The sequence below is a fragment of the Poecile atricapillus genome, chromosome 10 (assembly GCF_030490865.1).
Source record: "Poecile atricapillus isolate bPoeAtr1 chromosome 10, bPoeAtr1.hap1, whole genome shotgun sequence".
Classification (NCBI taxonomy): Eukaryota; Metazoa; Chordata; class Aves; order Passeriformes; family Paridae; genus Poecile; species Poecile atricapillus.
This window is the reverse complement of record NC_081258.1, coordinates 11,437,935-11,443,934: the sequence shown is the minus strand read 5'-3', so window position 1 is coordinate 11,443,934 and position 6,000 is coordinate 11,437,935.

Here is a 6,000-nt window from a genome sequence, read left to right as displayed (position 1 = left end):
ATCCCATCCCATCCCAGGCCTGGCTGTGTCAGTCCTTGCTGAGCCTGGAGGGCTGGGCTGCTCTGCCATCACCTTCACCCAAGCTCAGCATCCAGAGCAGGCCCTGCCCTGAACACACCGGGCTACATTTGCAAACAAAGAAATTAAGCTGGTGTTGCAAATGTTAACATTTTATCAAGGGTCTTGTAATGTTTATTGTTCTTGTACTTGAACTTCTAGAACCAGAGAATTGTGTGAGAATTGTAGCTTTTCATTTTTGATATAACATTTTCAGATTAGAACTCTGCAGCTGAAAAAGTGTAAGTTATCTGACAATCTGACTGGAGACTATTGCTTGTCCTAACACACAGAATAAAACAGCTTTTAAATGTGACCTTAGAGACTAGAAAAGCATAGATATATAAAAAGAATTTATATTTTCTTCCTTGTTAATAATTTTTAAGCCACTCCTAAAACCATCAATAACTTTGAAAGTCCTCATCTTGCTGATTTATGACAATTTTGTGTAGATGAAAGTTTGATTAATTTTTTGGGGGGGGGGGGGCTGGTGAGGTGGTGGTGTCTTTGAAGTGTTAATAGTAATTGATGCACAAAACATTTTCCTAGATGGAGGCATTGGGAAATCATCACAAGTTCTTGTGCTGAGATGTTTGCCACTGTGAGTGCCTGAGGTCCACTCCCTAAAGCTTGGAGTGTCCCTTCCAGCTGGCTGTTGGGTTGCCTCTGTGCCAGCCTGCTACAGTGCTTCAGCTGGGAGTGCTTTGGACTGAATCAGCATTCTCAGAGACCATGGACCCTCATAATTTGTGTCAAGAAACAAGGAGAGAGAATGGAGGAAGAAAGAAAAAAAATGGTAGTTTTCTTAGTCCTATAGTTTCATGCAAGTCTTTGTCAGAGATGAAAATTATATGTTTATTTTTGTCCTTAATAGCAGTGTTTGTGAGAAGAGTTGGATTTTTAAAAGATTAGATTTTTAAAAGATTAGATTTTTAAATGTGAAATAACTAGAAGTCTAAAAATGTTAAATATATTTATTTAAATTATTATATAAATTTAAGAACACAGTTTTTCAGGATTTATACAGACAATCTTTATAGGTGTTCCTTAAAATTATTCCAGATGTATCAGTTTACAGATTTCTCTTTTTCCAGTAGTAGAATTCAAAAGTAACTAACTGAAGTCGGTGGTGACACATCAGCATAAGAATGGAATGAGTAAATGGAAAATCCATCACAACTGGAGTAAGGAATTAAATCTGGTCTTTCCTCCCTCAACCACAGCACAGTCATAGAGCTCCAGCCAAGTTAAGGTACTTAAGCAGGGAAGTGAGACTCACTGTATAATGAAAGAGGTCTCGGGGATGCTGCACATGTCACTGGAATCCTGTTTCATTGATGACAGGCAGTGCTGGTGCTGCAGGAGGGCTCTGCCTCACCCAGCAGCTCTGCCCCTTGCAATGCCTCCACAAAGCTGCAGTGCTGCATCCCAACAGGAGCTCCATATCTCTCTTTATGCTCGGTGTCTGTACACAGGAACAGGCAACTGAAACGCTTTCAGCCATCTCAAATGCCATCATGACTTTATGAATCCTGTTTTCAGGGTGACTCACAGCTTCCCAAGATGTCTAACTTCAAAGAAGCTGGGCAGAGCCAGTAACCCTCTCTCTGTGTTATATATTTCTCTGGAGTTACTGTGCCATGATGCTTCACACAAAAACCTGATGAAAAGCTCTAAGGGCTCAAGCAGCTAGTGAGCAGTCAGACTGGTCCTGTGCACAGCTGTAACCCCCTGGGTAGAGCCCCAATTACCTGTGCCAGGAAGAATTGCAGGATTGAAACCTCTGAGTGTACTTAAATTACCATCAGTTATCATAGTTGCGTTGGTGTTTAAAGAGCCATCACTTCCCTAGAGTCAGCTCCTTACACCTGCAGAGCCAAAACTGAACTTGGCAGAGAAGCTGGGGCAGGGGCTGTAGGTGGCATTCCTCCTGCCCTATGTTTGCCAGCTGTCCTGCAGCTTGTCCTTCCTTTCCTGTCCCTTTGTCACCAAACCCTGGTGTGTAAGTCCCCACACCCCCAAACAAACTCATCAACCATGCAGCACTAAGCACTTCCCAAAAATTCCTCACCTACGGAACACAGCTGACCTTCAGAAGAACAAGATAACAGAGGTCTCCATGAAATTCCTTCTCAAACTTCTTTGCTGTTGCACCCATACAGAGTGTGACAACTCCTGGGTAGCTTAGATGTGCTAAAACCTCTATTTGCCACTCTGACCCTCAGTGGTGTTTGTGTGTTTCTGTTTTCCTGGCTCACAGGACTGATCTGCCTCTCAGCTCTGCTTGTACAGCACCAAGCACAATGATGTTCTCGAGCCCAGTGAAGCATTTGAGTCTGTAACTACAGCTCCTCAACACCAGAATGCTGTAAATAAGACATGATGACTTATCTCTACCTCTTTTACCAAAGAATCACTAAATATAATTCCTTTATTTTAAGAGAAGAAAGTGATCTTCATTTGAGTATATTTTTATCTTACGAGCATCCAAATTTGGTATGTTTCTGAGAGACATTCGATAGTGGATTCCCCCACAAATGTGAACGTACACACATTTTTGACTTCATGTACTCATCCTTTTTTTGCTGGCAATGGATGGTTTTAAATACTGTCAGCACAGGCAGCAATAGCTCCTGTGTGCTGCAAGAGGAGCTACATATTCCACTAACTGTCCTTAGCAAGTGGGTCACTAACTTCTCACTCCAATGGGAATCTGGAGCACAAGACCCCTACCATGCTGCCCCACTGCCTTTTTCTTGCTCCTCACTACCAGGATTATTACCCCAAGGTCCTGAAGGTGTTGGTAGCAGCAACGCTGTGCTTTCCCACAGCTTTTCTCAGCAGCCCTGGCCCTCCAAGGCTGACAGGGGGGCTGGGGGCTGGCTGGAGAGCTACTGGAGCTGCAGAACACCTCATCTGAATGTACCGAGGTTGCTGCTTGTATTTCAGACCTGAAAATTGAGCTTGCATGTCCATTTTTTATCTATTTCTCCATAAGTATGTCTAATATAACTCTAATGTCTATAACGCCTATAACTAATAAGAGATACTGAATCTTCCCTAAATATCTTGCCTCACTTTTATTCTAAGACTATCATGACTACACCACCACTACTAATACGAGCCCTTTACAATCACTAATGGATTAATCTTCACAGCACTGTTGTAGAGATAGAAGACAAAAGCAGTGATAAAGCAAATCGCTATTTAGGTCAGAGACACAGCACAAAATGGAAAAAACACCCCAGAATTTCCATTTCCTTGATGTTCATATGTCTGCATTGCAGCTCAGGCATTTTGCTATGACTTCTGGTTTAAATTTCTTAATAGATTTTTAATGTACCAGAACTGAAACTTTTCAATATTATTAAAAAAATAATTTTTAAATTACACAAAATGCTAAATTTCCACAGATAATCATAATACAATCTAAAATAAACTGGTTTAGTCAGCATTTTTCATATAACAATTTTGGTAACAGAGCTACCAAAGCAAAATATGCTTTTGCTGAAGGTTTCATTGAAGGAAATAATGACCTCTTCAGTAGAATCAACTTTACAACAAGCCTATTTATAGGCAAGAAATTATTTGTTATTTTACTGGCATAAAGATACTAAATAACTTGTGAGATTAGGATCAGATAGGAATCCAGGGCATGGTCATTGAATTCACACTAAACCCTCAACCTTCCCTAGGAGTGAGCTTTTGTGTGGTTGTTTTCATTTGTGAACAGGAAAAGGAGTCTGAATTTTCAGAATAATATTTTATTGCTAAATGGTTTAAACTGACTGGGATACATATACTTGAATACCAATGAGAAATATGTCCAAACATGTATACTTGTGGAGACACAATGAAGTTAATGTGACTACTCAGTATTTTTTTGTTCCCAGTCAAGCATATGAAAAAAAGAAATTTATTTATCTTAAAGCTATTGAAGCCCCCCAACTAGATCTGCTCTAGATTTCCAATTCCTTCACTTTTCTGTTTCAGCTATCCTATACAGATGCTTCATTCTTCAATGGGAAAGGCAGAAAATTAAAATCAATAACTTCATTATGTTTACAGTGGGGTTTTTTTTCACCTGAGTTTTCCCAGTCTTAATGTCCTACTATAACTTAAAAATAACTGCTTGTTTTTATTGAAATATTCCTTCCCTGTTCCTTTCATGCAAAAGGTTAGGAATATGACAGTGTATATCTTAATTTTTTATAATGTATATTCTGAAAGAACTAAAGTATAAATCTCTGTCTGCTTTCAAAAAATGTCCAACAGAATATAGTATAAACAAACATTTTTACAGCATCTTCTCCTGTATTGCAAAAATAATATTTTTTACTTTAAAATGGAACAATTACCATTGATCTTTTAAATTCATATTCTTTTTCTGACAAAAAAAATCCTCCTGCACAGTTCTTTTTGGTTTTTGCATATACAAAAAATAAATAATTGACATTTTGTACTATGTGAACTTCATGTATTATTAATTTGATGGAAATGAACACATGATGGAGCACCTTCTTTATCTTTGTGATTGTTTTCACAGATATGTCAGTAACACTGCTATTGAATTGTATGATGTGTCCTAGGGACTGCAACATTTCAACAAAATATCTCCAGAAATATATGTGCACCCACAATGTCATCTAACAAACTCACCTTTCATTAAAGTCATCTCCAGTAAACGTGAGCTTGAATTTGCAAGGCAAATCTAAAATGCTATGAAAGGCAAGCTGAAGATAAAAAATTATTAATATAGAAATAGAGCCTTAGAGATTATTTCTCCTATAATTCTAATGAAAAAATAAAAATAAAAATCCAGAGATTCAGCCTTGATGGTAACACAGAACTTTCTTCTCAGGAATATTTGGGTTCTTCATTAAATGATATACCATATGCTATTTCTATCTCATCTAAAATTCTGGCATCTCCTGACAATGTATTCTCCCAGTGATATGCACACGTGTAATCACTCATTTACATTAATGGGATTATGGGTTTTTTGTATCTAGGAAAGAATACATTTAAATTTTTTTTTCTCTAAGAGTGGTTGCTTACGATGCACTTGGCAACTGAGATGTATTACGGTTTCTCCCTAAACAGGAATTAAGTCTCTACTGTACTGTATGTGTCATACTTGCCTGAAAGCAAAAATGCTGCCTACTAAGCAATAGACACCCTAATTAAAGTTGCCCAGCATAATATCAGCCCATTAGTTTAAACTAAAGAGAATAATGGAGGTGGTATTAGGATACCACAAAACATAACCTAGGGTCAAACAAAGATTACTTGGCTTTGGGTAATTTTATTATTATTTTTTTTAATGTATACATTTTCAATGAATTTTCAGGAGCTTTCCAAAGCCAAATATAGATAATAAAATGCTTGTCAGATTTTAAGGCTCTGCCAAAACAAAAATGATACAAAACAGCAATAAACTAATTGTCAATCAGATGCTTTCACAGGAACATTTTGCAATAATGAGATATAATAAATATTCATCAAGACATAGTCTATAAAGGCACATAGGAGCATATTTTATGCCTGTGTGTAACATATTATGCTGGACAGTTACAGCTGATGGTGGAATGGTAGCAGACTTGTAAAGCTTTCTGGCATATTTACAGTCTCTTTATCACTTATACATAGTCTAGAAAATCTGAATGCTTGTAAATGGTGGGGAAAGGAGGAAGAAAATATTGTTCATTTTCAGCCCAGTCCTTCTCACAAGGCATTCTTTAAGGAGGATGGGAAAAGGTCCAGAAAATAAGCATTCCTATTTACAAACTTTGTTTCATCTGTAATCACATTTTTAATGTTACAATTTCAGACATTCCCTGATTAACTGTTTCAGATTTAAAATACCTGACAAACAGAAAAATTATGTATTAAGTATGAACAATCATAGTTGTTGTTGAACAATAATAATGCAGTTATAATGCT